Genomic DNA, 26,825 nt, shown 5'->3' on the forward strand with positions numbered 1-26,825 from the left:
ATCATTGGAATGCATGACATCTTTTCCATATTTAGGCACCAGTTTTGTTATTTTCGTTACATTCATATTTTATGGCCGTTGTTTTTTTTTTCATTTTATGATTTATAGGGGAATTAATAAGTAAAGGGTATGAGTTTCAAAATTTTATTTGGGGATTTTCATTACTACTAGATAAGGAATTTTTATAGGTTTTAAAAAAAACAAAAAATAAATTTTATAGGTTAATTTTTTAATTAAAAAAGAATTTAAAATTAAAAGCCGAACAGAATTTAGAATGTCACCCTTTATCCCGATGGTATAACATTTTGAAACAAAGTTAGTAGATTAATTATACAAAGTAAAAAATAATTTTGAAACATCTGCGGAATGGCATATAGGTGGCACTACTAGAATTTAATATGGATCATGGATTATAGTAATTTGATTGAAATATCTTTGGAGTTAAATGGCAAGGTGTCTTTATAATCGAGCTGAAGGAAATCTTCAAAGTCGAACGGATACTGTCTTTATAGTCGAGCTTAAGGGGGTATTCGTATGCGAGCAGAAGGCAGTCTTTTTAGACAAACTGAAGACAGTCTTTATAGACGAGCTGAAGATAGTTTTTACTAGTTAAAGGGTGTGTTTGTCGACGAATTGTGGGGAATCTTTATTGACGAGCCAAAATGAGACTTTACAGACGTGCCGAACGGAAGCTTTATAGTATAGCTGAAGGAAGAACTGATGGGCAGGCAGTTTTTATAGATGAACTGAATTGATGGAAGTCATTAAAGACTTGATATCTTGAAAGACGAGCTGAAGAGAAAGAACTCTTTATGTACGAAATTATGGTCCATTCTAGTGTTTACTGCCGGGCTCAAGAAAATATTTATAGGTGAACTGAAGGGTCGAACCTTTATAGAAAACTTGAAAGTCAGGAACTTTTTGTGGGCTTTGCTGAAGGGCAGAAAATATATGCGGTCTTTCGAAGGGCAGGGAATCTTTCTAGACGAGCTGAATGGGATCTTCAAAAGTTGTTCGGATAATTGTCTTTTAGTCGAGCTGGAGGGAGTCTGCGAGCACAAGGGTGCATTTATAGACAAACTAAAAGACAAGGATCCTTTATAGAAGAGCAGGAGAGCAGGAAATCTTTACTGACAAGCTGAATTGTAGGATAGGTGAAGGTGATCTTCAATGTCGGATAACTGTCTTTCGACGAACTGACAGACACTCTGAATTGAGCAAAAGGGAAAACGGATGGATATGCATGGAAGAAAGAAGGACAAGAAGGGCATTAACAATTTTCTGCAAAAATTTAAAATTACAAACCCTTTTTGTGAAAAAATGTGCCTGACTTTCAAAATACCGAAAATGGTTAGAGGCTATACCAAAGTCTGTAGCAACTTAGTAAGTCAGGAAAGGGTAGCGAATCTGAAAGGCACGAAATCTGAAGGAGATTTCGAAGTAAAACGGATGACCGTTTTTATAGCCGAGCAGAAGGACATATTCGCTTAAACGAGCTGAAGGGATTGCTTATAGTCGCTCTGAAGAAAAAAAAAACTTAGGTAGAATGTGTTTATTGGGACTAAGTCAAGCATGGATGGATGAAAATGTTCGATAAGAAGGCCTGGAGGTTTTCTTATAGCAGAGCTGGAGAGCTGGAAAAATGTGCCTGACTTTCAAAATACCGAAAATGGATAGAGGCTATACCAGAGTCTTTAGCAACTTATTAAGCCAGAAAAGGGTAGCGAATCTGAAAGGCACGAAATCTGAAGGAGATTTCAAAGTAAAACGGATGACCGTTCTTATAGCCTAGCAGAAGTACATATTCGCTTAAACGAGCTGAAGAGATTGCTTATAGTCGCTCTGAAGAAAACAAAACATAGGTAGAATGTGTTTATTGGGACTAAGTCAATCATGGATGGATGAAAATGTTCGATAAGAAGGCCTGGAGGTTTTCTTATAGCAGAGCTGGAGAGCTGGAAAAATGTGCCTGACTTTCAAAATACCGAAAATGGATAGAGGCTATACCAAAGTCTCTAGCAACTTATTAAGCCAGGAAAGCGTAGCAAATCTGAAACGCACGAAATCGGAAGGAGATTCCATGTTAAACGGATGACCGTTCTTATAACCGAGCAGAATGATATATTCGCTTAAACGAGCAGAAGGGATTGTTTATTGTCGCTCTGGAGAAAACAAAACTTAGGTAGAATGTGTTTATTGGGACTAAGTCAAGCATGGATGGATGAAAATGTTCGATAAGAAGGTCTGGAGGTTTTCTTATAGCAGAGCAGGAGTTCCTCTTATAGAAGACCTGGAGCTCTTCTTATGGAAGACCTGGAGCTCTTCTTATAGAAGACCTTATCGAAGACTTGGATGTCTTCTTGTGGAATAGCTTGAGCTCTTCTCATCAATGAAATGGAGCATTTCTTATTAAACACCTGTAGGCATTCCCGGAGGTCTTCTCATCGATGACCTGAAGCTATTCTAAGAGCAGGCCTTTTTATGGTAGAGCTCTTCTCATCGAAGTCCTGGAAGTCTTCTGGAGCTCTTCATATCGAAAAACTGGAGCTGCTCTTATGAAAGACCTGTAGGTATTTTTATCGAAGACATGAATCACTTTTTATAGAAGACCTGGAGGCATTATTATCGAATACCTGTAGGTCTACTTATCGAAGACCTGGATCTATTTTTAAGAACGACCTGAAGCTCTTTTCATCGAATACCTGGAAGTATTCTGGACCTCTTCTTATCGAAGAACTGGAGCTGATCTTATCAAAGACCTGTATGTATTCTTATCGAAGACCTAGAGCGCTTCTTATAGAAGACCTGGAGCGCTTCTTATAGAAGACCTATAGCGCTTCTTATAGAAGGCCTGAAGCTCTACTTATCGAACAAATGGAGGTCCTCTTCTTTTAAAATGTCAAATTACAGCCCCTTTTGTGTAAAAAGAAGCAGTAGCAAACTGAAGGCAGGGAGTATTTATAGTCTAGCTGTGTGGCAGGAAGTTTTGGTAGACCATTTGGAGGGTAGAGAATCTCCATAGACGAGTTGAAGGGCAAAAAGTCGATTTGAAGTTTAAGGAGATCCTCAGCATTTCAAAACTCCGTCTATAAATTGTGATTTTAGCATTCCGGCGGATATTGCGGTTCCTTTGAAAACGAAAAGGCAAATTGAATTTACACACTATATATATTTATTATACACATTATAATTTATGTAAGAAAGATATCGACGCCTCCGAACCATAGTATGCTAAGTCTGAAAAGTGAGTTTTTCGGTAGAAGCTTTCAAAGTATGGGAGTTTCTTTACTCGTACGTGCAATGCTAAGTACATTTTTGCTTATAACTTTGGTTTGGATTGGCCGATGATTACCAAAATTTCAGAGAATTTACATTAAGGACCGTAGTATCTAAAAACCTGAAGAACTTTAAAACATGCTAAGTCGACTTAGCATACTATGGTTCGGAGGCGTCGATATATATTTATGATATTATTATTAATTATTTATTACAACCTAATTTGATTAAATCAATAAACCCTCTGCTAACATTTCTGACCTATGGACTTATAATATTACCTCTACTGTATTTTCTTCTTCTTATATTTCCCTTAAAAAAGACCCCTTTGAACTTATGATATCAACGTACATACCTAACATACATACGAACAAATTTCCATATCAGTAACACGTGGTAATAAGGGAGCAAAACCCTAAGCAAGAAATAAAAAAAAAACAAGATTGACGAGCAGATGTCTTTTTCTGTTCAACTTTTGGTCGAAATTAACAAATTTGTATTGTGCCAGGTCTTCGTCCGTATACGATTCCAATAGCAGCAGTTTGTATGTATTGGTTGGACAAGGGTAAGCCACATGCATTCACAGTTTCGTGAGCTACAAGTAGCACGTGTAACAATGTCCTTTGTTTGGCGGCTGCACAAATTCGGGGTGTCCTGTTTATAAGACAAAAAAGTGAAGATCAGATCAACATCCTCATGAGTTCACCAAAAAGGTAACAACAAAAATTCATGATTCATTTTGAATATGGGCAGATGTTAAGGATTATTTTCATAGGCATATCTTCTTTTATTATCCTTGTAGATGTTGTTTGTTGTTATTTTTTTATCTTCCTTCTGTATTACAGTAGTCCTTTTGCAGAATTGTACAATTTCTTAAAGGAGCAATTCCAAGGAGAAACTAAATGGAATAATAATTCTCTTTTTTAAACTGGTTGCTATGCCGACTGTATTGAGAAGCTGTGGGGATCGCATGTTCAAAAAAGTGGAAATAAGGAAATTTATACATTAATTTGTTTATGCTCAGTTTTAAGGTAATGAGGATATTTTTCAGGGCATGTGCCGCGGGGACTGCATAGTTGATCATTTGTCGAACAATATATCCCGACATCAGAGATAAGAAATAATAAAATTAGACTTTGGTAATATTAAAAAACAAATTTCGTGGAAGGAAGAGGAAGAAAGTACCGGGTCTCTAAATTTTTGAACCGAATATTCAGATAATAAAACCGGTTTTAATATCTTATATGCATACCATAAAAAGCTAATAGCAACCAGTAAGGAAAGTAGTAAAGTCGGACGGGGCCGACTATATGATACCCTTCATCACTATGGGTATATTAAATAGGACTATTAACATGAAATTGGATGAAATAAAATATGTGATATTTATCTAAATGTGAATCGACTAAGATCAATCGACTTCAAAGAAATATCAATAGGTCATCCGTTGGGCTATGTCTGTACTTCTAAAAAACGCAACTACGGAATTCTATGCTCAATTTTATACGTTGTGCAAAATTTGATGTCAATGTGACTAACATGAAGAGTTTGATGTCCAATTTACTTAAAATCGGGCGAAAATATATATGGAAGTTATATCCAAATATGAACCGATTTCAACGAAAGTTGTCACAGTACGTTTTGTTCCTATCAGCCATATATTGGATTCTTGGTGCGTCAATTACTTAAAATCAATTTATAATATAAGGGAGCTATATCTAAATCTGGACCGATTTTCTCGAAACTTGGCAGACATCACTTTATGCTCAATTCAGTACGTTATGCCAAATTTCGTGCTAATCAAAGGATATATAAGGACTTTGGTGCACCACTTACATGAAATCGGACGAAACTATATGTGGGAGCTATATCTAAATCTGAACTGATTTTCACGAAACATGACAGACATCACTCTACGCTCAATTCAGTACGTTACGCCAAATTTCGTGCAAATCGAAGGATATATAGGGACTTTGATGCACCATTTACATGAAATCGGACGAAACTATATATGGGAGCTATATCTAAATTTAGACCGATTTTAACGAAACTTGGCAAACATCATTCTGGGCTCAATTCAGTACGTTGTACCAAATTTCGTGCAAACCGACAGATATATAGGGTCTTTTGTGCACCATTTACCTATAATCGGACGAAACTTATATGGGAGCTATACCTAAATCTGGACCGATTTTCACGAAATTTGGCAGACATCATTCTAGGCTCAATTCAATACGTTGTACCAAATTTCGTGCAAATCGACAACATGGACAGCTATATCGGACGGAAACTTGGCAGACATTACTCTAGGCTCAATTCAGTACGTTGTACCAAATTTCGTGCAAATCGACAGATATATAGGGTCTTTAGTGCATCATTTACCTTAAATCGGACGAAACTATATATGGGAGCTATATCTAAATCTGAACCGATTTTTCCCAATATTCCTTGGGCCAAAGGAAAAGGGACCTGTACTTTGTTTACAATTTAACATGGACAGACGGACGGACAGACGGACGGACAGACGGACATGCGTAAATCGACTTAGAAAGTGATTTTATGCATATTCTCAAAAGGAACCATGGGTCTATCTCGATTCCTTTCGCCCGTTACAAACATAGGCACAAAGACATAATACCCTGTACCACAGTGTGGTGAAGGGTATAAAAAGGATAAAAAAATCGTATCTTGTCATAATTGGAGTCCGGTTCAATAAATTGAGGACGAAAACGAAATACAAGAAATCGAGTTAGAAGGACAAAATTTTCTACAAACAGATTCATCGTTCGATTTTACTGTGGAAATATAGTCAACAAAAATACATACAATGGCTACAAATCAGGATATTTAGGCATCTCTTCATGTATAATAGGGTCGCCAGCAAAAAATGATCACGACATATCTCCGAACTTGGACCTATGGCAAAATATTCCTTCTGGGATTTTCATATACTATATACAAGGACTTACATGCCCAATTCGAATTTTCCGAACTTCCTTTGCAAAGGGTCAATTATTTGAAAACTATTCCTCCTGGGGTTTTCATATACTCTACAAGGGCTTACATTCCCAATGGGAATTTTCCGCACTTCCTTTGCAAAGGGTCAATATTTTGAAAACTTCTAAATTTCTTATTGAGCGAATGGAGTAACCGATTTGCAACATAGATTTTTAACGCATTAAAATTGGTCATGTGGCGACTGCTCTGCTTAGGTAACGTAAAGAGGAATCAATGTGTACATGGTACTTTGAGCTACTACACATCGGCTCTAACTACCGTCTTTTTAACGGACCAATGAAAATGGCTAATGAAAATGTGCCTTATGGAAATATTACTTTTATACCCCATGTTTCTTTGGACCAAATCCGTTTCAGAAAATTTGGAATCGATTTACAAATGCCCGTCCGTCCCTTGTCCGTCTGACTGGATGGCTGGTGCGTAACTACTATAACTCTCGAAGAGAACTCGTTTCCATCCAAACTTTGCACATTTTATTATTTCTTCCAAAATTAGTTCGAGTTCGAAGATGGGGACTATCGGTCCACACCTTCTGGTACCTCACACACAAAATGGTCAAAATTGTGCAGTTTATGTCGTTGGTCAAAGTACACAAATTTGGGTATGAAAGGTTTTTTGTTTTACTGATGAGGATCAGTGGCGTTATATCATGCGAACGGACCATCCTTTTTGAATAAAACTTTGTACAGACCCTTATCATAAACAAGCCTAGATCACGTAGGAAGATCGGACCCATTGGCCCACTCCTTATGGTACCTCCCCAATAAAGTGTCAACTATCTTTTAAATTTTATTTGAACAACTGAATTGATCGACATTAAATCTGAAACATCTTTGATAAAAACATATACCTTATATAAAACGAATAATAAAACCTGAGTGTAACTCCCAAGACCTTCTCCGCAAACCATATGGTGAGGGTATATATCTATCGACAACGTTGACTGACACTTTTTTACTTGTTTTCCAGTACATGAAGAAAATAAGCTTTGGCCAACGTTTTTCGCCGCCAGGAGATTTTGTTGAAGTGTTCAAAATCCATGTTTTGGATATATCTCAATCGAGTTGGAAAACTGATCCATAGAGGAGTGTACTGGCAGAAACTTGGCATTTTTATACCCTACACAACTATGTTGTCAGGATATTATAGCTTTGTGCAGCTCCAAGAGTTTGTAACACCGCGAAATATTGGCCCTAGACCCACCATTAAGTATACCGATCGTCATATCTCGACTAGCTGAGTCGATCTAGACACGTGTGTCCGACCGTCTGTCCATTATAATTTGTAATCACGATACAGGCCACAGTTATGGACCAATCTTCACGAAATTGTGCATGTAGGATGGGTTCTGGCCAATGAAGACCCCTATTGTTTTTGGTAAAGATCGGTTTATATTTTGGGGATGAAATGGACCAAAAACTTTATTTTTGTCTAATTTTCTGGTCGCTCCAGAAGTCGCAATTATGGAAATATCGCGAATTTTCACAAGGAGAAGGGGATCGGGCCAAAGAAAAAGCATTCCTGTTTTGATAGTGATCGGTCAATATTTCGCGGGTCAATGAAGCCTGACTTTTGTGTGAAAAATGATAAACTTTGTATTTTATAGCGGATATATTTACCCCTGAAGGACATAGACCTGAGAAGTTGATAGTATATCCAAGAGGAGTGGTTGACCTTTAAATTGATACCAATTGTATTGACGTATACACCCGGATGTGGGAGTTACACGTAAATATTTACAGGTGCTTACGTATTTAGATATTATTTAGTAACCCATTACCACACTAGAGGGCGGAAATATACCTCTGATTGATTTGAAATTTTCCATGAGGTTCCAGTTATGGTCAAAGACAGCGCCTACAATTTCCGGTGATGATCAGATAATAGTTTTAGGATGAAGTGGACCGAAAAATTATTATTATTATTATTTTTTTTTATTTTTGAGTCGATCTAAATGCCTCAGTTAAAACCGAACATGAAGGCATCTGTACAAGTAATTAGAAGGGCTGTACTGAATATTAGTAATATTCAGGCAAGAGGGTGCAAATGTCACGTAATATTGACCAAGCTCGGAATAAACATCCGCAGAAAGTAGGAACTCCGTGGTAGTTGTGTAGGGTATCGTATGGTCGGCCCCGTCCGACTATACTGCTCTGCTCACTTGTTTTTTTTTTGGAAAAACAATAAACAATAGGCCAGAAACATTTATAGTAGCCGTCATATTTAATACCATTACTCAAAATATTCAAATTTTATATTATTAATCGGCTGTAAAATTTCTAATCTCATATTAGATTGTAATAGAAATATGTGTGGAAACAAAAAAAAAAAACTCAGAATTAGGATTTCACTGTACAAACACATACATAAAATGAATAATTCAGTTCCGCTTTTCAATGGAGGTAATTTATCATTGAAATTGTCTATATAAGAAACGTATTAAAGAAATTGAAACAATAACGAAGACGACACATTATTCTAGGGTTGATAATCACCTAAGGGTCTCCGTACTTTAAATGAAAACATGCACCAATAAAAAAAGGGATGTTATGATCTTGTTTAAACATGTTTCCGCATTTCCTGTGTACATCTGTTGAGTTTTATGGGTAATTGGTTTTCTTTTCTTTACTTTCCGTTTTTTTTGGTTCCTAGTTTTGAGTTATTGTTTTTTGTCGCCTAAATATAAATTTCAATTAAAAAGTAATTGAATTTTGGATAAGTGTGTTCCAGGGAAAACTAATTAACATATGTTATGTGAATGTGTATGCTACTCGAATGGGGTATAGGGGATGTTATTGGATATCGATTACATGCATTCATATAGAACTAACCCTTTGATTGTCCACAGATGAAAAAGTACTTGGAAAAATTCTTAAAATTCTTGAATTTGAACATTTTTTTTAGATTTGAGTATTCCTGAAACATGACGCAATTTCAATTTCAAAAATTTCAAATACCCATAATTAAAGAGTTGTAAAAAGGAGCGAGGTGTATCCTAACAATGACATTTTATGGGAAAAGGCCTAGCCTTCTAAAACAAAAAAAAATAGTTTTTTTATTAAACAGAGAGAAGCCCCGCCGTAACCATTCTGAATACGGAAATAATTGTCATAATAGATCGCATGAAGGTTCGTTAAAAACGATCACGAATTTTAAGTGTTTTGAGTATTCAATGGGACATCTCTAGAAACTGTCAATTTCGATCTATGGGACCATTTCAGTTTCTATAAGACCATTTGGTAAGACCATTTGGTCTTCTATAAGACCATTTGGTATTCTATAAGACCATTTGGTCTTCTATAAGACCATTTGGATTTCTATAAGACCATTTGGTCTTCTATAAGACCATTTGGTCTTCTATAAGACCATTAGGATTTCCATAATACCATTTGGTCTTCTATAAGACCATTTGGTCTTCTATAAGACCATTTGGTCTTCTATAAGACCATTTGGTCTTCTATAAGACCATTTGGTCTTCTATAAGACCATTTGGTCTTCTATAAGACCATTTGGTCTTCTATAAGACCATTTGGTCTTCTATAAGACCATTTGGTCTTCTATAAGACCATTTTGGTCTTCTATAAGACCATTTGGTCTTCTATAAGACCATTTTAGTCTTCTATAAGACCATTTGGTCTTCTATAAGACCATTTGGTCTTCTATAAGACTTTTTGGTCTTCTATAAGACCATTTGGTTTTCTATAAGACCATTTTAGTCTTCTATAAGACCATTTGGTCTTCTATAAGACCATTTGGTCTTCTATAAGACCATTTGGTCTTCTATAAGACCATTTGGTCTTCTATAAGACCATTTGGTCTTCTATAAGACCATTTGGTCTTCTATAAGACCATTTGGTCTTCTATAAGACCATTTGTTGTTCTATAAGACCATTTGGTCTTCTATAAGACCATTAGGATTTCCATAATACCATTTGGTCTTCTATAATACCATTTGGTCTTCTATAAGACCATTTGGTCTTCTATAGGACCATTTGGTCTTCTATAAGACCATTTGGTCTTCTATAGGACCATTTGGTCTTCTATAAGACCATTCGGTATTCCATATGACCATTTGGTCTTCTATAAGACCACTTGGTCTTCTATAAGACCATTAGGATTTCCATAATATATAAGACCATTTGGTCTTCCATAAGACCATTTCAGAAAACCAAGTGGTCTTCTGTAAGACCATTTGGTCTTCTATAAGACCATTTGGTCTTCTATAAGACCATTTGGTCTCCTATAAGACAATTTGGTCTTCTATAAGACCACTTGGTCTTCTATAAGATCATTTGGTCTTCTATAAGACCATTTGGTCTTCTATAAGACCATTTCAGGAAACCAAGTGGTCTTCTATAAGACCACTTGGTTTGGTCTTCTATAAGACCATTTGGTCTTCTATAAGTCCATTTGGTCTTCTATAAAACCACTTGGTTTGATCTTCTATAAGACCATATGGTCTTCTATAAGACCATTTGGTCCTCTATAAGACCATTTGATCTTCTGTAACACCATTTGGTTTTCTATAAGACCATTTGGTCTTTTATAAGACCATTTGGTCGTCTATAAGACCATTTGGTCTTCTATAAGACTATTTGGTCTTCTGTTAGACCATTTGGTCTTCTGTAAGACCATTTGGTCTTCTATAAGAACATTTGGTCTTCTATAAGACCATTTGGTCTTCTATAAGACCATTTGGTCTTCTATAAGACCATTTGGTCTTCTATAAGACCATTTGGTCTTCTATAAGACCATTTAGTCTTCTATAAGACCATTTAGTCTTCTATAAGACCATTTGGTCTTCTATAAGACCATTTGATCTTCTATAAGACCATTTGGTCTTCTATAAGACCAAATGAGAAGACAATTCAATCTTCCATAAGTCCATTTGGTCTTCTTTATAAGAATATCCATTTGGTCTTCTATGAGGTCATTTAGTCTTCTATATGAACATTTGATCTTCCATGTGTTTTTCTATAAGACCACTTGGTTTTCTATAACACCACTAGGTCTTCTATAAGACCTCATGGCCAACTATATGACCTCTTACTCAACATTAAGACCACTTGGGTTTCTTTTAGACCACTTGATCGTGCGTAGGGCAAATTATTGTTCTATAAGACCACCGGATTATCAATAAAACCCCTTTGTCTTAAATAAGGCCACATAGTTTTCTTCTTCCTTTATAAAACCTTTTGGAGACAAATAATATTTAACTTATATACCCACATATTTATCCCGCCATAACGTCATCGTTAAAAAAATAAACTTGTCACACACTTCTAGCAGCAGCATTTCTTTTCACAATACATTTTTTAGTTCTATGTTTGGTTCCGTTTGGTAGCGGAAATACGGATATAAAAATTTGTAGCTTATGACTACTTTTAGCTTAGCGCTGCCGATGACCGACCGGATTCGTACAAAAGAACAATAACAAAAGTCGTTAGTCGTTACATTCCAATTATGTGGTTCGCCTTTCAGTGGCGAACTTCTGCGGAAATTCCATAATTTTGTTTTAATGTTCGTTTTTTTGCAATTCTTCATATACACAGAGACATACATTCGCGTATTTACATATGTACATTTTTAGTAAATACTACAATTTTACCAAATTTGTAATCAATAATTTAACAATGAATCACTTCAGGGTCTGGCTAAAGTTCCACCACACACTCGAACCGGGTATGCATGCGTTGGAGTTTCGTACGGCATTGTTGAAGGGGTGGGTGTGTGTGTGTTTGAGAATGCGTGCGTGCTGTGACCATTTGTTGGTAGGTGTTAGTCGTGTATGTTTGTATGTATGCATGTGTGTACGTGTGAAGACAAACAACTTCATTCATTCGTTCATTCATAAATTTATTTATGGCATATAAGTGGGAAATATCTTTGGCTGGCTAAAAACAAATGAAGGCAAAATGCCAATTTGCAACTTTGTATGCGTGGAGTCGAGTCGGAACACCTAAGCCTCGCTCTACATGATATTTTTGTATTCAGAGTGGCAATCGTGGTGATGGATAAGGCCTTAAAGAGGGCTTTTAGTGACCTGCGCCACTAGGTGGAGATTTCATCTTAAATTTGTCATTTCGAAATAAAATCTTTGGATATAGACATGCCCGCCAGTCTGTGGAAATATCGATAGTGATCTGAATATTTCATAGAAAGTTTTGAAATTTTGCACATGTATTGCTACAACTCCTAAGATGGTTGGTATTGAAAATGGGGTATATTGGTCCACGCTTTGTATGTTTTGAATGTTTTAGCTGCATTTTCCAAATGAAGTAAGTTTAATTTATCATTCCGAGTTCTTCGAGGTTGAAAAAACACACAAGTTTCACCAGAATTTCGGTAAGTTGAAAATTTCAACGTCTAAGCATCTGTGATTTAATTATTCGTGTTCGAAGAGGAAAAACTGTTGACCGAAATTGGATATTGTTATTGTGCATCTCATGATGGACTTCTGTTAGACCTCTTAACTCATTATACGCGTATGTTCTGGAACACTTACACATACTCTTGACCTTAGAAGTTACCTCCTGTTCGCCGTGTGTTCGATACAATTCTACCGTTGAAGTGAATGTTAAAACATGTCCGATATTTTCTGTTCTTAGACTTATTGATTTATTATATATTCTGTGTGTTTATACCCTACACAACTATGATGTCAGGATATTATAGCTTTGTGCAGCCCCAAGATTTTGTAACGCCGCGAAATATTGGTCCTAGACCCACTTTCAAGTATACCGATCGTTATATCTCGACTAGCTGAATCGACATGTGTGTGTCCGTCCGTCCGTATGTCCATTATAATTTGTAAACACGATACAGGCCACAGTTATCGACCAATCTTCACGAAATTTTGCATGTAGGATGGGTTTGACCCAATGAAGACCCCTATTAAAGATCGGGTTATATTTAGGGGATGAAATGGACCAAATGCTTAATTTTTGTCGGTTATTCTTGTCGCTCCAGAGGCCGCAATTATGGACCAAACTTCGCGAATTTTGACATGGAGATGGGGATTGGGCCAAACAATAAGCATGCCTGTTTTGATAAAGATCGGTCAATATTTAGTGGGTCAAATGGGCCCTGACTTTTGTGTAAATAATGACAAAATTTGTATTCTATGGCTTGTATATTTACCACACTGGAAGTCGGAAATATATGCGCTGATTGCTTTAAATTGATAAATTATTTTCCATGAGGTTTCAGTTATAGGCAATTTAGTAATCCATTACTTTGAAATTTTCCATGAGGTTTCAGTTATAATTTTCGGAGATGATCAGATAATGATTTTGGGATGAAGTGGACCGAAAATTTAATTTTTTATGTATTTTTTCGAGTCGATTAATAAGCCACAATTATAAGTCGAACATCACTATACAACCCAAGGTGAAGGGAATCTGGACAAGTAATTAGAAATATTAGTAATATTCGGAAAATATGTCATTGTAAGGAAGAGGTGCTGTTGACCTCTAATCGGGAAGGAAATTAGAACTCCGTGGTAGTTGTGTAGGGCCCCTTCCGACTATACTGCTCCGCTCACTATTTTTGTTTTGTTTTCACAAAATTAGATTAGTTTATATTATTATATCGTGTCGGTCATACGTAAAAACACAGTTTCGAGAAATATGAGTTTAAAGTTTGAGAAGCACTCTTGCAGTCACTTGATGCTACCAAAATAAATTGCCTATATCTTCAAGAATTGTTGAGATTTTCACATGGAATTTTATAGGGATATGTGGGTCAAGTTAGAACATGTTTGTTAATTAATATATGTGCAAAGCAACATAGGTAACGTCCTTGCACGAATTTTTGGACAATTAAGTTTTTTTAATATTAATATTATTTTGTCTTTACTTTGTATGTTTTTTTTATTTAAGGGGACCCCCCCATTCTCGGAATCAACATTTTTGTTGATATAATTCGAATCTACACTGATTAAAGAATGTCTCTACAAAATTTCAAGTGAAAATCTCAAGAACTCTTGAAGCATCAAGTGACGGCTGAAGGGCTTCTCAAACTTTAAACGCGTTTTTCTCTAAACATTTTTTTTGCGAATGGCGGGCACGATAACTCAAAAACTAATAATCCAATCGGTTCCAAATTTTGCAATGTTTCTCTGGGAGTGTATAGCTCTCGTATGAACTAGTATAAAGCTAATCGGTGAAGATCTTCCAATATTTTTAACTTGGTTTTTGGTAAAAAATCGGCGATTTTCCAAAAATATTTTTTCAAAGGTCCACCATTTTGTTAATTTTAGAGCGAAGTCAATAATCCTAGTTCATACGAGAGCCAGACATGTACTCTTTCTAACACCGTTGGAATTTTTGGATTCCGATGTTCCAGTGAGGAGTTATCATGCCCGCCATCAAAGGACTTTTCGTTAATTACAAAAAACAACAACAAAACAATAACAAAAATTTTTTGTAAATTATTTTTCTTCTCTTTTAAATCTTCAAATATATATGTGCAAAGTTACAAACCTTAACAAGCATTGGTATTGATTTACCAGCCCATTGAAAATCATGAAAAATTAAAATCGGGAATGAACTCTGTGGAACACCTCTATTACCAGTTTTCTCTATGCAGATCAATGAAAGTCATTATTTTTAGATGTCAGCGGAAATTCGAGGCATGGGTGTATTATGCACGTATAAACTTATGCATTTAATGGATAATAACTGCAAATGTTTGTATTTTGACAGTATCGTGTCCAATATTATAACAGTACATCAATCCTAATTCAGAGAGCCTAATCTCAAATGATACCTTGTAATTTGAAATTTCTACACATATTTAAAATCGCAGGTTTTTGGAATCGTATTTATAAAAATACATACTTTTCTATTTATGTGTTAATGATAGAGTAGAGGGTATATCACACTTGCAAACATACATTCACCTCCACAATTACCTGACTAGCTGCTGTAGCTGAAAGTGTTTTAAATGTCTTAAGCAATAATCGTCAATTTTGTGTAAATTATCATGAATGAACGGATGAAAACTGGCGATTTGCACTAAAAAACAACGGAATACCAGACACGGCGTGGCCAGCCATTAGAGTGACTTTGTTCAGTCAGTCATATATTTATGAAAAAAAAACCAGTAAGGAAAGTAGTAAAGTCGGACGGGGCCGACTTTATGATACCCTTCACCACTTTGAGTATATTCAACAGATGAATCCTAACAGACGTCGCATTTTTAACGGATCAGTAAAATGAATTTGGAACCATAAACACGTCATTCTGCAACCGATACTAAATTGTTCATTTGGTCAGATATAGAAGCTATATCTAAATCTGAACCGATTTCAAGAAACTTAGCACACATCTAGACCCAATTCATTACGCTGAGCCAAATTTAGTGCAAATCGAGAGATATATAGGGACTTTTGTGCACACTTTACCTTAAATCGGACGAAAATATATATAAGATATATAACTAAATCTGAACCGATTTTCAGGAAACTTAACACACATCATTCTAGAGATAATTCATTACGCTGTGCCAAATTTCGTGCAAATCGAAAGATATATAGGGACTTTGGTGCATAATTTACATTTAATCGGACGAAAATATATATGGGAGCTATATATAAATCTGAACCAATTTTCAGGAAACTTAACACACATCATTCTAGGCTAATTTGTTACGCTGTGCCAAATTTCGTGCTTAAATCGCATATGCATATTCTCAAAAGTGTGTATGCCGTTTCCTTTTGCCTGTTACAAACATATGCATAAGACATAATACCCTGTACCACAGTGTGATGAAGGGTATAAAAAAATTTGGTTCAAGAACCTCAAAATACGAAAATTGAGGGGTACCCTTATATATGGGATACCAGAAAAAATTGACCAATATTTATAATTTATAGTGGAGAGATTTGCTACCTAATAAGAACTCGACTAACTAAATTACAGTCAATTCGGTCGAAAAATACGATCAGAACCCCCAAAATACCAAAAATTTGGGGGTACCGTTATATGGGGACTACCAGAAAAACTGGACCTATTTGTATAATGTTTAGTGGAGTAATTTGGTACCCAATAAGAACCCAATGTACAAAATTTCAGAGAATTCCGTTATAAAACGTGCCCAAGAACCCGAAAATACCGAAAATTGGGGGAGACCCTTATATGGGGGCTCTCCGAAAAAATGGACCTTTATTTATAATTTTTGATAGGGAGATTTGCTACCCAATAAGAACTCAAAGTACCAAATTTCAGCGAATTCAATTAAAAAACGCGCTCAAGAACCTCAAAATACCGAAAATTTGGGGGTACCCTTTTATGGGAGCTATCCGAAAAAATGGACCTATATTTATAATTTTTGGTAAATTTGCTACCCAATAAGAACCCAAAGTACCAAATTTCAGCGAATTCAATTAAAAAACGAGCTCAAGAACCTCAAAATACCGAAAATTTGGGGGTACCCTTTTATGGGAGCTATGCCTATACGTCGACCGATTTTCTCCAATTTCAATAGGGTTCGTCCTTGGGCCAATTAAGTAATCTGTGCCAAATTTCATCCAAATCGGATCATAAATGCGACCTGTACTTTGTTCACAAAAATACATGGACGGACAGACGGACAGACGGACAGACGGACGGACGGACGGACGGACAGACGGACATGCGTAAATCGACTCAGAATGTGATTCTATGCATATTCTCAAAAGGAACCATGGGTCTATCTCGATTATTTTTGCCTGTTACAAACATATGCACAAAGACATAATACCCTGTACCACAGTGTGGTGAAGGGTATAAAAACGTTCCATATTGGGTCACATGGATATATACATAAAGGTTTTGGACGACGTTTTTTGTGTAGACCATTTTTGTGGACCCATATTTGTCATATTCGAATTTATCTAAACTTTATAAGCCTGAATCAAAATACTTTACTAGAGATTATTGTGTTTTTGACCCAGAGAGAGGGAGAGAGGGAGTATATTAAATGGGATCGCCCAAATGTGCCCATAATCCTCAAATTGCAGAATAATTATAGATACTGTTATATGGGCCCATATGGACCCCGAAACTCATATCAATATTGATTTTTTTTTTGTTTTGTAACGATAATCCTAAATACTAAATTGCCGTCTATTCTATTGAAAAATAAGTATAAAAGTGTCAGTCAGTGTTGCCGACAAATTTATGCTATTCGCAGACTATGATTCTTCGCTTTATATAAGGTATATGTTTTAGTTAATGTACTTTCGGATTCAATGTTGATCAAATCGGTTATTCAATTCGCTTCAAATTAAAATTAACAATATTGACCCTTCGTGGAGAAGGTACCAGATGAAGGGCACCGACGGGTTTCCCCTTCGGAGTTTATCTAGGCTTGGTAAATGTAATAGGTGGTGCAAAGTTTGGTTCAAATCGGACATTTCATTCGCCTGATGTTGGATTTATAAATATTGAATATTTTGAACCTTTGTGGGGAAGTACCGGAAGGAGTGGATCAATGGACCCCATCTTAGGACTTCATCTAGGCTTGGTAAAAATAATACTAGGTCGCATGATATTATAAAATTAATTTGTAGCAAAATTTTGACAATTTTGTAAGGGATGGTTTGGATCGGTATTCTCCATCTACGAACTTATAATAACTTTGTAAGAAATATGACGATTTGCAAAGTTTTTATGAAATCGCTCAGTGGGTCAGACGGACGGATATTTGTAAATCGACCCAAATAGTCTGAAACGGAAACGGAAACCAATATTTCTATGAGGCTACATTAGTCATAAGGAAAATATGGGAGGTATCGTTATTTGGGGCCAACCCAATATTGGTAATTATACCCTACATAACTATGTTGTCAGGGTATTATAGCTTTGTACAGCCCCAATAGTTTGTAACGCCGCGAAATATTAGTCCTAGATCCACCTTTAAGCATACCGATTGTCATATCTCAGTCGATCTAGACATGTGTATCCGTCCGTCCGTTTGTCCGTCTGTCCATTATAATTTGTAAACACGGTACAGGCCACAGTAGAATGGGTGACCAATGATGACCCCTATTGTTTTTGGAAAAGATCGGTTAATACTTAGGTAATGAAATGGACCAAAAACTTTATTTTTGTCGGTTTTTCTGGTCGCTCCTGAGAAGTCGACCGAAAACTTAATTTTTGTGCAAATTATTTTTTTGCTCAATCTATATGCCACAGTTGAAAGCCCAACATCACAACATAACCCACCGTAAAGAGAATCTTGACAAGTACTGCCCTTGTCTACCGAATATTGCTAATATTTGTTGACCTTTAGTCGGGTGTCGAGAGGGTGCAAATAACGCAAAGTTAGATTTTCGTGGAAGTTGTGTAGGGTATTATATGGTCGGCCCCGCTCACTGTTTTTTTTCGATTCAATCTATATGATACAATTATAAGCCGAACATCACAACACAACCCACGGCGAAGGGAATATGTACAAGTAATTAGAAGGGCTGTACTGAATATTGGTAATATTCGGAAAATATGTCAGTGTAAGGAGGAGGTGCTGTTGACCTCTAATCGGACAAGAAGCTGCAACTATCACGAAATATTACCCAGGCTCGGAATAAAAATCTGCAGAAAGATGGAGTTCTGTGGTAGTTGTGTAAGGTATCATATGGTCGGCCCCGTCCGACTATACTGCTCAGCTCACTGGTTTTTAGAATGGATATTTTCTATCCTTTCTATGATATCTATGTGAGGGCTATATAAATACATGGACTGATATATCCTATTATCGCTACCAAACATCTTAGTACAGCATTAGCAATCTATTTGCAAACATTGACGGATATTGCTAAATCGGCATAGTTCAGTTTATTCTAATCAAGAATATATGGCGTCCCAGGGGACTATTTCGAGGTATTGCAAACGGAATGATTAATGGCTTACCCTATGGTGAAGGCAAGATGTAACAAGTGAAAAAGCGTTCGATACCCTCCACCATAGGAATACTCATACAGATACTTGAAATGAAAATATAACTAACATACCAAAAAATGGACCCCTAACGACAATTCTACCAATCGATTGTTTTAAACCAAATACAAAATTTAGCAATTTCAATGGGTGTTTTCCCTAAAATCTCATAACCCCAAAATGTTGACCAATATTATTAAAGCATAACGTGGGGTGAATAGTGTGTATTAAATTCTTAAAATACTGCAATTTAGAGTTTTAGTATGCCTTACTAAAACGGGTTCAATATTAGCGAATATTATATAATGAAAACATCAAATATTCGCAGTATTTTCAGAATTTAATACACACGTTTCACCCTAACCAGGCATAACCAACCAGTTATCTATTTTAATATAAACCAGTAAGGAAAGTAGTAAAGTCGGGCTGGGCCGACTATGTGATACCCTTCACCACTTAAGTACCCTATGCCAAATTTCGTGTATATCGAAAGGTATATAGGAACTTTGAATCCCCATTTACCTTAAAACGGACGAATTTATATATGGGAGCTATATATAAATCTGAAGCGATTTTCTCGAAACTTGGCTCACATCGTTCTGCACCTAATTCAGTACTCTATGCCAAACTTCATGCAAATCGAAAGATATAGAGGACTTTGGTGCCCCATTTACCTTAAATCGGACGAAAATATATATGGCAGCTATATCTAAATCTGAACACATCATTCTGGACCTAATTCAGTACTCTGTGTCAAATTTCGTACAAATCCAAAGATATAGAGGGACTTCCAAATTTCGTATATATCGAAGGATATATAGACTATGGATTTTGTGTGCACACATCATTCTTTAACTTATTCACTACTCCGTACTAAATTTCATGCAAATCGAATGATATGTAGGGATTTTGTGTGCACCATTTACCATAAATAGGACGAAACTATATATGGGAGCTATATCTAAATCTGAAGCGATTTTCTCGAAACTTGGCACACATCATTCTGGACCTAATTCAGTACTCTGTGCCGAATTTGGTACAAGTCGAAAGATATAGAGGGTCTTTGGTGCCCCATTTACCTTAAATCGGACGAAAATATATATGGGAGCTATATCTAAATCTGAACCGATTTTTCTCAATTTCAATAGGGTTCGTCCTTGGGCCAAATAAGTGACTTGTGCCAAATTTCATCCAATTCGGATCATAAATGCGACCTGTACTTTGTTTACAATTTAACATGGACAGACAGACGGAAGGACATGCATAAATCTACTTAGAAAGTGATTCTATGCATATTTTCAAAAGAAACCATGGGTCTATCTCGATTATTTTTGCCTGTTACAAACATATGTACAAAGACAATACCCTGCACCACAGTGTAGTGAAGGGTATAAAAAGCGCGTTATGTGGGGTCTACCCAAAAATGGGCGCGAATATAAATAATTTTTTGTAGGGAGATTTTTTACCAAATACGAATACAAAAAAAAACAAATTACAGCGAATTTGGTGATAAAACGCACTCAAAAACCGCAAAATACCGAAAATTGGAGGGTACCATTATCAGAAAAAATGGACCTATATTTATAATTTTAAGTGGAGAATTCGAATACCCAATAAAAACTCATTGTACTAAATTTCAGCGAATTCGGTTGAAAAACACGCTTAATAACCCCAAAATATCGAATATTCGGGGGTACCGTTATATGGGCGCTACCCGAAAAAATGGACTATATTAATAATTTTTAGTGGATAATATTTGGTTACCAATGAGAGATCAATGCACCAAATTTCAGCGAATTCGGTTGAAAAACAGGTTCAATGACCCCAAAATATCGAAAATTCGTGGAGATAATTGGTAACCAATAAGAGCCCAATGTACCTAATTTCAGCGAGTTCGGTTGAAAAACACGCTCAATATCCCCAAAATATCGAAAATTCGGGTGTTCCGTTTTATGAGCGTTACCGGAAAAAATGGACCTATATTAATAATTTTTAGTGGATAATATTTGTAACCAATAAGTGACCAATGTACCAAATTCCAGCGAATTTGGTTGCAAAACGCACTCAAGAACCCCAAAAAATATCGAAAATTCGGGGGTACCGTTATGTGGGGGCTACGAGAAAAAGTGGACCAATATTCATAATTTCAGCGAATTTGGTTGCGGGGGTACTCTTATATGGGAGCTATGCCTAACGTGGACCGATATAACCCATCTTCGACTTCGACCTGCCTGCAGACAAAAGAATCTATGCTAAAATTTGACGATCTATCTCAATTTGTTTAGACGCTAGATTTATTACAACAGACGGACGAACATGGCTAAATCGTCATAGAATTTTACGATGATTTATAGAATCGGAAATTATTATTTCTATGAGTAACAAACGGAAAAACAAAACTACTATGCCCTCCATACTATGGTGGAGGGTATAAAAATAATATATGTGCCACACCTAAACGACAATTGAGGGATCGGAGAAACATTTGTTGTTTAGCTATTCCCTCGTAACATTATTCTTTCCTTCACTGAGTTCCTTAAATCAAAATCATAAAATAATAACGAAAATTTCGTTCTACATCCACATTTTACACCGTCTAAGAAAAGTAAACTTCTTCCTTTCAGCAAATATCCCACAGTGGTTGTGTACATACGTACAGGCATACATACATGCATGCAAACATACATCGTAAAGAATTTCGTGTGTTGGCAGCGGAACAACTTGAACGAGAATTGGCGAAGGCATGCACATAAGACGCGACAACAACAGGCGTAGAATACGACGACAGCGACAACGACGATGGTGCCTAACGGACGGACAGACGAACGGAGAACACGAAGAAAACGGAAGTTCAACTAACTCATTTCCGTTAATGAATTTAAACAAGCGCAAGTATGGACGTATGTACATAAAAACAAATGTATGAACTCAAACACACAAAAACATACACTTGGATGTGTGTGTGTGTATGTTTGTATACCGTTGAGCAGCAACGACAATTGTCATTTGCACCATTCATGTTGTTGATCGTGATGATGATGTTGTTGTTGTCGCTGTTTATTTTTTGTTTGCTGATATTATTGTTGTTTGTTGTTATTGTTTGATTGAACAAATTTTGTTGTTGTTGCTGTTTGTTGTTCTTGTTTACTGGCACACAAACTTACTTCCATTTACATACAAACATCCATTGAGTAGATATATGTAGCAGCATATTTATGAATGTTCTACGAGTATAGTCGAACAGTTTACTCGCTAAATTTTCTCGCCAGGTCTTTTGATCGCAACTCTCTCATTGAGTTCGGTGGGATGTGACCAGGGATGATTTGTGTGGAATTTTGTGCGTTTATAGTCTTCAACCTAAGAGGGGTTTAATTAATATTGTCATTCCGTTTGCACCATCTCGAAATATTCTTTAGAGGTCTAGGAAAATATCCCCACTAAAAATTATCTACATTGGTCTACTTTTTAGGGTAGCCCCCATATAACTTTAACTGCTTCAACGAAACAGGCGGCAACCTTATGTATTATATTCCCATTGAGTAGAAAACTGTCCTACAAAAAAAAAAAAAAAAAAGTAAGGAAAGTAGTAAAGTCGGACTGGGCCGATTATATGATACCCTTCTCCACTTTGGGTATATTTTACATATGTATCCTAACAAACATCTCGTGTTTGTTATCTACCTATATCTGAACCGATTTCAGGGAAACTTGCCAGAGACTAATTTATATTAAGGGAACCCCCCCATTCTCGATTTTTTATTTTTAAGATTTTAAATGGGCTGGTAAATGAATACCAATGCATGTTAAGGTTTGTAACTTTGCACATATATATTTGAAGATTTTAAAAGAAAGAAAAATAATTTACAAAAAATGTTTGTTGTTGTTTTTTGTGATCAAAGAAAAGTCCTTATTTTTGATGGCGGGCATGATAACTCCTCACTGGAACATCGGAATCCGAAAATTCCAACGGTGTTAGAAAGAGTACATGTCTGGCGCTCGTATGAACTAGGATTATTGACTTCGCTCTAAAATTAACAAAATGGCAGACCTTTGAAAAATATTTTTGGAAAATCGCCCATTTTTTACCAAAAACCTAGTTAAAAAATAAGGAAGATTTTCACCGATTGGCTTTATCCTAGTTCATACGATAGCTATATACTCACAGAGAAACGTGTAAAAATTTGAAATCGATTGGGTTATTAGTTTTTGAGTTATCGTGCCCGCCATTCGCAAAAAAATGTTTAGAGAAAAACGCGTTTAAAGTTTGAGAAGCCCTTCAGCCGTCACTTGATGCTGACACAATAAATTGGCTATATCTTCAAGAGTTCTTGAGATTTTCACTTGAAATTTTGCAGGGACATTCTTGAATTAGTGTAGATTGGAATTAAGTCAACAAAAATTTTGACCCCGAGAATGGGGGGGGGGGGGGTCCCCTTAATTCAGTGCGTTGTGCCAATCGGCCCAGCAATGCATCTCTTCACGAAACATAGCAACAACACCCTAGACTTAATTCAGTACCCTTTGCACCAATTACATAAAACCTGAACCGATTTTCACGAAACTTAGCACACGTCATTCTAGACTTAATAAAGTGCGCTATGACAAATTTCGTGCAAATCGAATGATTTTCAGAGACATTGCGGCACCACTTACCTAAAATCGGGCGAAAATATATAAATTTAAGCTTTATCTAAATCCGAACCGATTTTCATTAAACATAGCACACATTATTTTAGACGACAATTCTGTCGCTATGTCAAATTTCGTGCAAATCGAAAGATATATAGGGACTTTGGTACACCATTTACATTGAATCGGACGAAAATATATATGGGATCTATATCTAAATTTGGACCGATTTTCACGAAACTTAACACACATCATTCTACACCTAATTCAGAACACTATACCAAATTTCGTACAAATCAAAAGATATATAGGGACGTTTGTGCTCCATTTACCTTATATCTGACGAAACTATATATGCGAGCTATATCTAAATCTGGACCGATTTTAAGGAAATTTAACACGAATCATTCTAGACCTAATTCATTACGATGTGCCAAATTTCGTGCAAATCGAAAGATATATAGGGTATTTGGTGGGCCATTTACATTAATTTGGACGAAAATATATATGGGACCTATATCTAAATTTGGACCGATTTTCACGAAACTTAACACACATCATTCTAGACCTAATTCAGTACACTATACCAAATTTCATACAAATCAAAAGATATATAGGGACGTTTGTGCTCCATTTACCTTATATCGGACGAAACTATATATGCGAGCTATATCTAAATCTGGACCGATTTTCAGGAAATTTAACACGAATCATTCTAGACCTAATTCATTACGATGTGTCAAATTTCGTGCAAATCGAAAGATATATAGGGTATTTGGTGGACCATTCACATTAAATCGGACGAAAATATATATGGGAACTATATCTAAATCTGGACCGATTTTCAGGAAACTTAACACACATCATTGTAGTCCTAATTCATTACGATGTGCCAAATTTCGTGCAAATCGAAAGATATATAGGGACTTTTGTGCTCCATTTACCTTAAATCGGACGAAACTATATATGGGAGCTATATCTAAATCTGAAATATAGCTCCATCATTCTGGAGCTATTTCAGTACGCTATGCCAAATTTCGTGCAAATCGAAACATATATAGGGGCTTTTAATTTCTGAACATTTTTCCGAATTGCAATAAAGAGATATCTATGTGGATTCTTTTGTCTGTAGAGAACATGTGAAAGGTTTTCTATTCATAAGAGAAATTAGAGATACTATATATAAGAAACCTTATAAGTGTATATTAAGAATAAAAGGACCTAAACATGGGGTATGAACGCTTTAGCAGCCATGGAAATCGTTCAGGCCATGGAAATCGTTAACCACAATTTTTTTCTTGATGTGAAAAAATACGTTCCGAAAAATCCGGATACAATTATCAGAATAAATTTAATTTCGAAGTTGTGGCAAATTGATTTTGATCTTCTGGTTAATTACACTCCCGATCCTTTATGTTCCGAAATTAGAACGGAAGTTCCTCAAAATTCGGATGCAATTATATTTATGTCCCATAAAAATGCCAACACCATGCATGCAACATATATCTTCATATGTATGTAAAATTCATTGCGGTTTTAATGTACCACCCCCTACACTTATGCTGCCTATATATTTGTAACAGAAAACAACACATAATTTCGAATATTCTTAATAGAGTTGTAAGCGTTAAATACAAAAACAAACATACAAAAACAGAACAGCAATAGCAACAAAAATATTATACAATTGCGTCGTTTCATATTCATATTTTGTTAGGTTTGTCGGTGTGTGTGTGTTTGTTTGTCCACAAAAACAAACAAATACACACTCGTTTATGTATATAGCCATGTTCTATATGTGCTTCCGCTTATCTTTAAGACGATTTTAAATATTTAGGTCACAATCATTTACTTTAGTCGTTCGTCGTAGTCGTCGATGTCGACAATCTACAACACCATACTTGAGACGTTTTTTTTCGTATTCTTCTTATGTTCTGTTTTTTTTTTAGAAATTTTTTGCCTATTGTCCCCTGTTATTGCCTGTCGCTGTCACAACTACCACCAGCAACGATGCCAGCCAGCAACTTTATGGATTTCCTGCTATTTGTGTGATGAGATGATGATGATGATGATATTTCTATGTACATAGATAGATTACACAATTAAACATATTTAAAAAAAAACAGGAGATGAGGAAGACAAAATTGAAAATTATGAATATTGTATTTAAATATATTTTAGGTTTCAATTGTTAGAATCAAATCTGCAATTCCATAGTTACCCTAGATCAGATCAGTAACAGACAAAAACATCGATTTCTATATGTAGAAGATCCTATAAATATCATTCTATCTATATATAATTTATATAATGTGTTCAATGTACATAAAGTCTTATATAAAATTCCAAAACTCTACGCTTACATGTCTGTAGATGGTTCAATTTTTTTTGAGAATCCATGATAGTGGATCTATGGATGTGTAAAGAAAATAGTTAAAATCTCCATTGTGGATGATTCCAATAATAAAGTTTAAACCAGTGAGCGTAGCAGTATAATCGGACGAGGCCGACCATATAATGCCCTACACCACTTCCACGAAAATCTATCTGTGCGTTATTTGCACCCTCTTGAATCCTGACTAAAGGTCAACATATATTACTAATAGATTCTCCAGATTCTCTTTACCGTGGGTTATGTTGTGATGTTGGACTTTCAATTGTGGCCTACACAAAATGTTAAGTTTTCGGTCCACTTCATCCCAAAATTAATCTCATGGAAATTTTCAAAGCGATCAGCGCGATATTTCCGCCCTCTAGTGAGGTTTTGGTTTACTAAATAATGTCTGAATACGTAAGCACCTGTAAATATTTAAGTGTAGCTCCCACATCTGAGTACATACGACCATATAATTGGTATCAACATAAAGGTCAACCACTCCTCTTGAACATACTATCAACTGTTTGTGTCCAGCTCCTTCAGGGTCAACCACTCCTCTTTTTGGGTCCAGGTCCTTCAGGGACCCATAGAAGGACGCCATAGAA

The sequence above is a fragment of the Musca vetustissima genome, unplaced genomic scaffold, assembly GCF_032173495.1.
Source record: "Musca vetustissima isolate MV318-11 ecotype Yass unplaced genomic scaffold, APGP_CSIRO_Mvet_v1 utg7558, whole genome shotgun sequence".
NCBI lineage: Eukaryota > Metazoa > Arthropoda > Insecta > Diptera > Muscidae > Musca > Musca vetustissima.